At 46.7% G+C, this 10,713-nt stretch overlaps 1 long non-coding RNA gene across 1 annotated transcript; it reads left to right on the top strand.

Annotated features, from left to right (window-relative positions):
• Window positions 1-8,622: 8,622 nt before the first annotated feature.
• Window positions 8,623-10,036, top strand: LOC134756856 (uncharacterized). The gene is made up of 2 exons (XR_010130170.1): window positions 8,623-8,912; window positions 9,862-10,036. It is a non-coding gene; the product is annotated as an uncharacterized lncRNA (long non-coding RNA).
• The last annotated feature ends 677 nt before the right edge of the window (window positions 10,037-10,713 follow it).

The raw sequence follows: 10,713 nt of genomic DNA, 5'->3' as shown, positions 1-10,713 counted from the left end.
TGTTTGTCTCTCAGTTATGGTAATAATTAACATTTATGATACTTAAGTGCCAGGCACCATGCAAAATGCTTTAAATTCATTGTCTCATGACAAATCTATGAAGTGGATTGCTGTGGGCTGTTTTTGTTCATGCAGACCACTTTTCTACTTTTCTATACCCCTTTTTGTGGTTCCTGTAGGAAACTCCTTTCCCACTTAACATGGTCTTGGTGGGGCTGTCAGCTACAGTGCTCTGATCAGAGTACCCCTTTTCCTGGCCACTGTGATAGACTGAAGAACTGAGTATGTATCACAAGTACAGTTAACCAGAGCTTTCTATGAGATTTGATGTTTGGATGCTAGGAGAAAGAGAGTCTCTTTTAGATTAATCAATATAAAAATTTAGGCTTGAGGCTTCTAGTGGCCATATTTCTTGCTACTAGAAGAGCACCTGTATCTTAGACCATTTTCTGTTGCTTAAAACAGAATACCTAAATCTGGGTAATTTATAAAGAAAAATAATTTATTTCTTACAGTTATGGAGGCTGAGAAGTCCAAGATTGAGGGGCCATACCTGGTGAGATCCTTCTTGCTGGTGGGGACTCTCTGCAGGGTCGTGAGGTGTGGCACAGGGCATCACATGGTGAGGGGGCTGAGTGTCCTAGCCCGTGTCTCTTCTTAGGAAGCCTCTAGTCCCACACTCATAATAACCCATTACTCCATGGATGGATTCATCCATTCATCAAGGCAAAGCCCTCATGACCCAATCACTACTTAAAGGCCCCACCTTTCAATATTGCTACATTTGGGATTAAATTTCTTTTATTTATTTTTAATTTGTTATATATTTTTAAGAGACGAAGTCTCACTCTGTCGCCCAGGCTGGAGTGCAGTGGCATGATCATGGCTCACTGCAGCCTTGAACTCCTGGTCTCAGCCAGTTCTTCTGCCTCAGCTTCCCAAGTAGCTGAGACTACAGCTACAGGTGTGCACCACCATGCCCAGCCAGGGATTAAATTTCAGCATGAGTTTTGGAGGGGACAAATATTCAAACCATAGCAACCTGTCTATGACAGGAATGAGATCCCTACACAAAAAGATTAGTCAGGGCATGGTGGCTCATGCCTGTAATCCCAGCACTTTGGAAGGCCAAGGCGGACAGATCACATGGGGTCAGAAGTTTGACACCAGCCTAGCCAACCTACTGAAATCCTGTCTCTACTAAAAATACAAAAATTAGCCAGTCGTGGTGGCATGTACCTGCAGTCCCAGCTACTCGAGAGATGAGGCAGGAGGATTCTCTAACCTGGGAGCAGGAGGTTGCAGTGAGCCGAGATCGTGCCACTGCACTCCGGTCCGGGCTACAGAGCGAGACTCTATTTCAAAAAAAAAAAAAAAAAAAGAGAGGAATTAAGGTAAGAGAAGGAGATAACAACATTTCAACCCCTGGATCTAGCCAGGGTTGCAGATAATCTTCTCCTTAATGAGAAGCTTTTTTGTTGTTGTTGTTTGTTTGTTTTTTTAAGATGGAGCCTCGCTCTGTTGCCTAGTCTGGAGTGCAGAGGTGGGATCTCGGCTCACTGCAACCTCCATCTCTTGGGCTCAAGTGATTCTCCCACCTCAGCCTCCTGAGAAGGTGGGTGCCACAGCCTGGCTAATTTTTTTTTTTTTTTTTTTTTTGAGACGGAGTCTTGTTCTGTCGCCCAGGCTGGAGTGCAGTGGTGTGATCTCGGCTCACTTCAAGCTCTGCCTCCCAGGTTCACGCCATTCTCCTGCCTCAGCCTCCAGAGTAGTTGGGACTACAGGCACCCGCTGCCACGCCTGGCTAATTTTTTGTATTTTTAGTAGAGACGGGGTTTCACCATGTTAGCCAGGATGGTCTTGATCTCCTGACCTTATGATCTGCCTGCCTCGGCCTCCCAGAGTGCTGGGATTACAGGTGTGAGCCACCGCACCCGGCCAGCCTGGCTAATTTTTGTAGAGACAGAATTTCCCCATGTTGCCCAGGCAGGTGTCAAAGTCCTGAGGTTAAGCAAGCCACCTGCCTCAGCCTCCCAAAGTGCTGGGATTACAGGCGTGAGCCACTGCATCTGGCCTCATACCTAGTTTTGATATAACAAATTTAACTTTTTGCTCAAGGTGCTTTGAATTGGGTTTTTGCCGTTTGCAACCAAAAAAGCCCTCAGTAAAAATGACTGTATTATCCCTATTATACAGATGGGGAAACTAAGACCCAGAAAGGTTAATTTTCCCAAGATTTTCCAGTTTATAATGAGTGGAACACTGGTATTTGGAGCAAAACTCTGCTTTATTACCTGTATGTGTCCATCTGCCCATCTATCCATCCATCCATCCCATCCATTTATTTCTCTGACCATCTTTCAATGCCAAGACACTGAAGACAATTAGTCTTGTTTCACTTGCCAACTTCAATTCTGAAGCTGAGTCTGGATCAGGGATTGGTAAACTTTGTGTAAATGTCCAGATAGTAAATATTTAAGATTCTGTGGGCCATACAGTCTTTGTAGCAACTACTCAGCTTTGCTGTTGCAGCACAAAAGCAGTCATAGATATATTTAAATGAATAAGCATGGCTGTATTCCAATAAAACTCTATTTACGGAAACAGGTGGCAGGCTGCTTTTGGCCCATGGGCCATAGTTTGCCAATCCTAGTCTGGATCAATGGGGAAGACATATTATGTTTTATTATTGGGAACATGAACAGGGAGTGCCCTTGTGTTTGTACTGTGATTATATGCTTAAACGATTGTAGTGTGTCCTTGGTGTATGTGAGTGATTGGCTGTGTGATTGATTATGTGTCTGTGTATGTATGTGTGTGGGTAGAGACGCGTAGGTGGGTAAGGGTGTCGGCAATTATGTGTTTGTGTATGGTGTTTTTGTTGTTGTTGTTGTTTTTGTTTTTTGAGACAGGGTCTCGCTCTGTCACTCAGGCTGGAATGCAGTGGCGTGATCTCGGCTCACTGTAACCACCACTGGGCTCAAGCTATCCTCCCACCTCCCAAGTAGCTGGGACTACAGGTGCGTGCCACCACACCCCACTAATTTTTTGTATTTTTAGTAGAGATGGGGTTTCACCGTGTTGCCCAGGCTGGTGTCAAACTCCTGGGCTCAAGTGATCCGCCTGCCTTGGCCTCCCGCAGTGCTAGGAGTATAGGTGTGAGCCACTGCGCTGGGCGGGTTTGTTTTCTGGCTGCTTTTTCAATCCATCTCTTTGTGGTTCTCAATCTGCAAGGGCCTGCAGGGGGCGTCCAGTGCCTAGGGAAAAGGGGCTCCTGGCCTGGACTCTCAACCTCATGGGGCCTGCAGAGGGCGTCTAGCATACGGGGAAAATGGAGTGTGTGGTTCCTGGCCTGTGGAAGTGGGGATCTGGCCTAAGTGGGCTGTCATGTCTTATTCCAGAAAGGGGCTGGAAATGAGCAAGAAACCAAATTACTCAACTTCTGAAAGTCCCTGATCCTGGGAAGGGGTCTGCTTCACTTCCTATCCTTTTGCAAATCCTCTATTCATGTCTGGAGGGTCTCAGTCCAGCTGGAGGGGCAGAGCTTGGCTCTGCAGTCCCAGAGTGTGGGTGGAACATTGCACAGAACTTCTGGAGGTGATGGGATATCAGGATAGGGGGAAGTCTTGAGCAATAGCATACACCCCTTCCCTGCGTCCTATCCCCTGGAGCTTGAAATAATGCCACTGCCAGGGTTTCCTCAATAGTTATCTCCTCTATTCCCTGCAATTTGGGTCACTCTGAACCTCAGGGTGCCTGGGCCTGGGCTGAGCTTGCTTGGGAGAAGCTCAGGAAACAAGGGCCCCTGGATGTAAAGCTGAGGGTGACCTCTGCTATGTGGTTGGAGATGGGGAGCCCTGGGGTGTCAGAGGGAAGTAGGGAGGGGAGGCTGCCTGAAGGAGAGAGTTTGCAAAAAGAACCTCAAAGATGGGTGGGAATGGAGAAAGGACATTCCAGACAGAATGAATAGCAAGCACAAAAGCTCAGAGGAGGGACATAAGAGTTTGTGATTAATCCCAATGTAGGTGGGGCGGGGAAAGGGCTAGTGGTGGGAGAGGCTATATGTGTGTGGGAGGTGGAGTGGGGGAGTTATTTCTGGTCATATATAATTTTGAAAAATTCCTGAGGAAGGAGCCATGGGGATGGCCAAGACCAGATGTTGCAACTGCCTTTAGGAAGGAGGCTGAAGTCAGGGCTGGGCTGTAGTAGCAGGGCTGAAGAAGTGGCGCAGATACCAGAGACATTAAAGAGGTAGAAGTTGGGCTGGGCATGGTGGCTCATGCCTGTAATCCCAGCACTTTGGAAGGCCAAGGCAGGTGGATCACTTGAGCCCAGGAGTTCAAGACCAGCCTAGGCACAATGGGGAAACCACATCTCTACAAAAAATACAAAACTTTGCTGGGCATGGTGGCGGGCACCTGTAGTCCCAGCTTCTCAGGAGGCTGAGGTGGAGGATCTCTTGAGCCTGGGAAGTTGAGGCTGAAGTGAGCCATGATTATGCCACTGCACTCCAGTCTGGGCAACAGAGTGAGACCCTGGAAGAGCCAGGGATGGTGTACAGATCTACTTCTGGGTTCCAGGCTGCAAAGCCAATTGCCTATTTGGGATTTCCTTGGCTTTCTTACAGATACTGGATTGGGCTGTTTTTGCATTGTTATAAAGAAATACCTGAAACTGGGTAATTTATAAGAAAAAAGGTTTAGTTGGCTCACAGTTCTGCAAGCAATACAGGAAGCATAACACTGGCATTTGCTTCTGAGGAGGACTCAGGAAGCTTACAATCATGGCAGAAGCTGAAGGGGGAGCAGGCGTCTTATATGGCAGGGGCAGGAGCAAGAGAGAAACAGAGGGAGATGCCACATGCTCTTAAACAGCTAGATCACATGAGAACTCACTCATTTTCAGGAGGACAGCACCAAGGGGGTGGTGCTAAGCCCTCCATGAGAAATCCATTCCCGTGATCCAATCACCTCCCGCCAGGCCCCATTTCCAATACTGGGGATGATGATTCAACATGACATTTGGGCAGGGACACATTTCCAAACTATATCAGATACCTTATTCCAAAACCAAACTCCTGATTCTCAACACCTCCCTCCTAGCTTGTCTTCTCCCCAGTTATCCATCTAAGAAAAGGAAGCCATCATCCCTCCAGGGGCTCAGGCCTGAAGCCTGGTGTCATCCCTGGTTTTTCCCTTGCCCTTATGCTTCAAATATAATCCATCAGCTCAGCCTCATGTTCTACTTATAAGTCCATATTGGATTCCTCTTCTCTATTCCAGCTGCCACCACCTAGGTTAGGCCAGCATCATCTCTTTCCTAGACTACTGGAAAAGCCCTCTGACTTCCCCATTCTTTGTACAATTCATTTTTCCAGACTGCTGATAGGGTCTTTGTAAACTGTTTTTTTTTTTTTTTTGAGACGGAGTCTCGCTCTGTCGCCCAGGCTGGAGTGCAGTGGCACGATCTCGGCTCACTGTAAGCTCCGCCTCCCTGGTTCACGCCATTCTCCTGCCTTAACCTCCCGAGTAGATGGGACTACAGGCGCCCGCCACCACGCCTGGCTAATTTTTTGTATTTTTAGTAGAGACGGGGTTTCACCGTGTTAGAAAGAGGATGTTCTTGATCTCCTGACCTCGTGATCCGCCCGCCTGGGCCTCCCAAAATGCTGGGATTACAGGCGTGAGCCACCGCGCCCAGCCAGTAAACTGTTAATGAGATCATTTTACTCCTCAGATTAAATCTTTCACAGCACTTATAGAACAAAATCCTCACTCCTTCTTGTGGCCTGCAAAGACTTGGATCCTATGATTCCAGCCTCTGTGTCCTACCTCTTCTTATGCCATCTCCTCCTCGTCCATTGTCCTCTGGCCACACTGGTCGTTCCTCCTTGAATGGCTGGCTTCTTCTCTTTTAGGTGTCCTGGTGGTTAATACTGAGTGTCAATTTGATTGGATTGAAGGATTCAAAGTATTGATCCTGGGTGTGTCTGTGAGGGTGTTGCCGAAGGAGATTAACATTTGAGTCAGTGGGCTGGGAAAGGCAGACCCACCCTTAATGTGAGTGGGCACAATATAATTGCTGCCGGCAATATATGCAGGCAGAAAAATGTGAAAAGAGAGACTGGCCTAGCCTCCCAGCCTACATCTTTCTCCCGTCCTGGATGTTTCCTGCCCTTGAATGTTGGACTCCAAGTTCTTCAGTTTTGGAACTTGGACTGTCTCTTCTTGCTCCTCAGCCTGCAGACGGCCTATTGTGGGACCTTGTGATCATGTGAGTTAATACTTAAGAAACTCCCCACCTTTATATATTTTCTTTCTTTCCTTCCTTCCTTCTTTCCTTCCTTCCTTCCTTTTTTTTTTTTTTGGAATGATGTTTTGCTCTTGTTGCCCAGGCTGGAGTGCAATGGCGCAGTATCGGCTCACTCTGCAACCTCTGCCTCCTGGGTTCAAGCGATTCTCCTGCCTCAGCCTCCTGAGTAGCTGGGATTACAGGTGCCTGCCACCACGCCTAGCTAATTTTTGTATATTTAGTAGAGACGGGGTTTCACCATGTTGACCAGGCTGGTCTTGAACTTCTGACCTCAAGTGATCTGCCCGCCTAGGCCTCCCAAAGTGCTGGGATTAAGAGCCATCATGCCTGGCTCTTTCTTTTTTTTTTTTTTTTTTTTTGAGACAGAGTCTTGCTCTGTCACCCAGGCTGGAGTGCAGTGACGCGATCTCGGCTCACTGCAACCTCTGCCTCCCGGGTTCAGGCAATTCTTCCACCTCAGCCTCCTGAGTCTCTGGGACTACAGGCATGGGCTACCATGCCCGGCTAATTTTTGTATTTTTAGTAGAGATGGGGTTTCACTATGTTGGCCAGCTGGTCTCGAACTCCTGACCTCAGGCGATCTGTCTGCCTTGGCCTCCCAAAGTGCTAGGATTACAGGCCTGAGCCATCACACCCGGCCCCTTTAGATATGTCTATTCCATTAGTTCTGTCCCTTTAGAGTTTAAACTAACACCTGTCTGGCTTGAACCCCCTTCCTGCATAAAAGTCCTACAGGCCAGATACTCACATTCCCAGCCTCTCTTGCATCTAAGAAAGTCTAACCAATCTGGATGTACCTTCTCAGGGCTGTGAATCAAGTATTAGTGATGCAAAGAAGCAAGGACCATGGGGAATCCATTTTGGTGGTGGCAGTAGAATTGGTGGCAGTGCCATTGTCTCTCACTTGGCCCTTTGACTCATCAGATCCAGTGGTGTTTGAGGTGTCTGTGGCCAATTACCATGCAGTATGAAGCCCAAGAGCAGGTTGCTCACATTTCCAGCATGCTTGCTCCTGGGTCATTGTCACCTTTCCCTTAGTCTGCACCTGCAGCCTCATGGAGAGTTCTTGATGACCGTTGACTCATAAGCCAATTTTTCAGCTGGGTACATATGATTCTGCACAATTTTCTGGAACTAGTTTAGAGTGGATCACTATAGCATTAAGGCCCCATTCAGGGTGATCCTGAAAGACAGTGGTGGGCGGATCACGAGGTCAGGAGATCGAGACCATCCTGGCCAACATGGTGAAACCACGTCTCTACTAAAAATACAAAAATTAGCTGGGTGTGGTGGCGCATGCCTGTAATTCCAGCTACTCAGGAGGCTGAGGCATGAGAATCACTTGAACCCAGGAGGCGGAGGTTGCAGTGAGCCGAGATCGTGGCACTGCACTCTAGCCTGGTGACAGAGCGAGACGCCTTCTCAAAAAACTTCCATATTGTGGAGAGGACCATGTGCCAGTGAATGGCAGGCAGTTCTAGGAGCTGGGAGCTTCAGTCCTACAAGCACAACTATCAAAAATAGCAGTGAGTTTGGAAGAGGGCTCTGAGCCTCAGATGAGATTGCAGTGCTGGATGACGTCTTGAGTTCATTTCTTTTATATTTTTAATTTTTATTTTTGCCTGACAGTCCAAATATGTTTGTATGACACCTTGAGTTCAGCCTAGTGAGGCCAAGATCAGAGGACCCAGTCAACCTAGACCGACACTGTTGGCTCACAGGAGCTGTGAGATAATAAATTTGAGTTATTTTAAGCTGCTAAATTTGTGGTGATTTATTTTACAGCAATAGAAAACCAATACAAGGCTGGGTGCAGTGGCTCATGCCTGTAATCTCAGCACTTTAGAGGACAAGGTGGGCAGATCACCTGAGGTCAGGAGTTTGAGACCAGCCTGGCCAACACGGTAAAACCCCATCTCTACTAAAAATACAAAAATTAGCCAAGCATGGTGGGGGGTGCCTGTAGTCCCAGCTACTCGGGAGGCTGAGGCAGGAGAATCACTTGAATCTGGGAGGCGGAGGTTGCAGTGAGCCGAGATCGCACCACTGCTCTCCAGCCTGGGCGACCGAGGGAGACCCTGTCTCAAAAAATAAAAAAATAAAAAATAAAGTAAGAAAACCAATACAAGAAGAGAATAATAAATGTCAGCTAAGTCCCAGAACCAGTTGCAGAACTACTGACTGTAACTTTTATCCATATTCCCTTCCATGTGAAATGTGTCTATTTTTCTGTTCTTTAACTGACTCCTCTTTTCTTTTATCCTACTTTATTGCATTCTTGAATGTAGGTTGTTGTGGTGGTATTACTACTACTCAGCAAGATTCTGGTTTTACTTCTCATCTTGGGAGTTACCACCAAGACGTTAGGTATGGCTGTGTGACCCACTTTGGCCAATGAAATGTGAACAGAAATGGCATATGTCATTTGTGGACAAAAACATTTAAGCAAGAATTTCCCTTGCTGTCTTCCTTGACTGGAGCGACCATGGAAGCCTGTGTTGAGATGAAGAAGCTGCCAAAAGATCAAAACACTTGAAAACTTGAGCAGCCACATGGACTACAGCTGTGCTGGAGACTTACCTGGACCCACAGCAGGCTTGGTACGCATGGGGAATAGAATTTTGTTGCATTACACTCCTCAGATTTGGATGTCGTTTGTTATTACAGCATTACCTAGCCTATTCTGACCAATCAGGTGTGTTGGTGGTGGTTACCAGGTGTTAGAAAATAGAGATGTAAGATTACAGTAAAACTGGAGGGGGAAAACATGTCACCCCAATATCTTGGATTTAGAATCAGATGTTGCTATGGAATGAATTGTGTCCCCCCCCAAATTCGTATGTTAAGTCCTAACCCTAAATGTGACTGTATCTGAAGATGGGGTCTTTAGGAGGTAATTAAGGTTAAATGAGGCCGGGTGTGGTGGCTCACACCTGTAATCCCAGCCCTTTGGGAGACCGAGGTGGGTGGATCACCTGAGGTCAGGAGTTCGAGACCAGCTTGGCCAACATGGTGAAGCCCTGTCTCTACCAAAAATACAAAAATTAGCTGGGTGTGGTGGTGTGTACCTGTAGTCCCAGCTACTTGGGAGGCTGAGGCAGGAGAAGTGCTTGAACCCAGGAGTTGGAGATTGCATTGAGCCAAAATCATGCCACTGTACTCCAGCCTGGGTGACAGAATGAGACTCCATCTCAAAAAAGACGAAGAAGAAAAAAAAAGGTTAAATGAGGTCATAATCTGATAGGAGTATAGACTTAGAAGAAGAGGAAGGGACCTCTCTTTGTCTCTCTCTGTCACATAGTAAGAAGGCGGCTGGCTGGTTGCAAGCCACAAAAAAAGCCCTCACCAGAAAGTGACTATCTTGGCACTTTTTTTTGAGTCAGGGTCTTGCTGTTGCCCAGGATGGAGTGCAGTGTCATGATTACGGCTCACTGCAGTCTCAACCTCCCAGGCTTGAGAGTTCCTCCCAGCTCAGCTTCCCAAGTAACTGGGACTACAGGCACCTGCCAGCACACCCGGCTAATTATTTCTATTTTTTTTTTTTTATAGAGACATTGCCCAGACTGGTCTCAAATTCCTGGGCTGAAATGATCCTCCTGCTTTGGCCTCCCAAAGTGCAGGGATTACAGTCATGAACCACTGAGCCTGGCCCATCTTGGCACTTTTGATCGTGGACTTCTAACCTTCAGAACTGTGAGAAAATAAATTTCTGTTGTTTAAGCTACACAGTCTATGGTATTTTGTTATGACAACCTGAACAGACTAAGATGGATGTGGTAATTTCTAAGGCTCTGAGTTGTCTGTCTTTGGGGAGGGGTGAATTTTTTTTGGCTGTATAAACAAAGGTGATATTATGTTAGGTGATACGCTCAATTTTCTAAGAAGTCTAGGGTTTGGGAAGAAGGATGTATGTTGATCTTGGATAGCCATAGTGTGGACTACAGAGATATTTATTATTATTATTTTCATTGCCCACAAAGTTAGCCCCTTTCTGTGTTTGAGAAATTTCCTATTATATTACTCTTGGTTACTGGTAGACTTTGCTTTCCATCATAGAATCCCCAAAAGTCACATACTAATTTTCCCAGCCCCCTCTGCACTAGGACTTGGACACATGACCTAGGCTTTGCTAATCATAGGACTGTGAATAGGAAACTAGTAGTGATGTGAAGGAGTGGGGTTATTAGAGAATCCATTTTTGGTGGTGGTAGCAGTGGTGGTGAAAGTGATGTCTATTTTACAGGGGCAGCTGTAGCTATGATTCCAGAGGTGGCATCTGGCAGGCTGACCACCTAACACTGGTGAGGCTTGGGGCAATAGTACAAATGGAGGCCCACTATCTAAATATTTAAAAGGTAAAAATCAAGCGAACAAGTTGTCAAATAAAAAATGTGTCTGTCT

This window comes from Gorilla gorilla, chromosome 13 (genome assembly GCF_029281585.2).
Source record: "Gorilla gorilla gorilla isolate KB3781 chromosome 13, NHGRI_mGorGor1-v2.1_pri, whole genome shotgun sequence".
In the NCBI taxonomy this organism is placed as follows: domain Eukaryota; kingdom Metazoa; phylum Chordata; class Mammalia; order Primates; family Hominidae; genus Gorilla; species Gorilla gorilla.
Note: the sequence above shows the minus strand (reverse complement) of the source record. Positions and strands in the feature narration are given on the sequence as shown.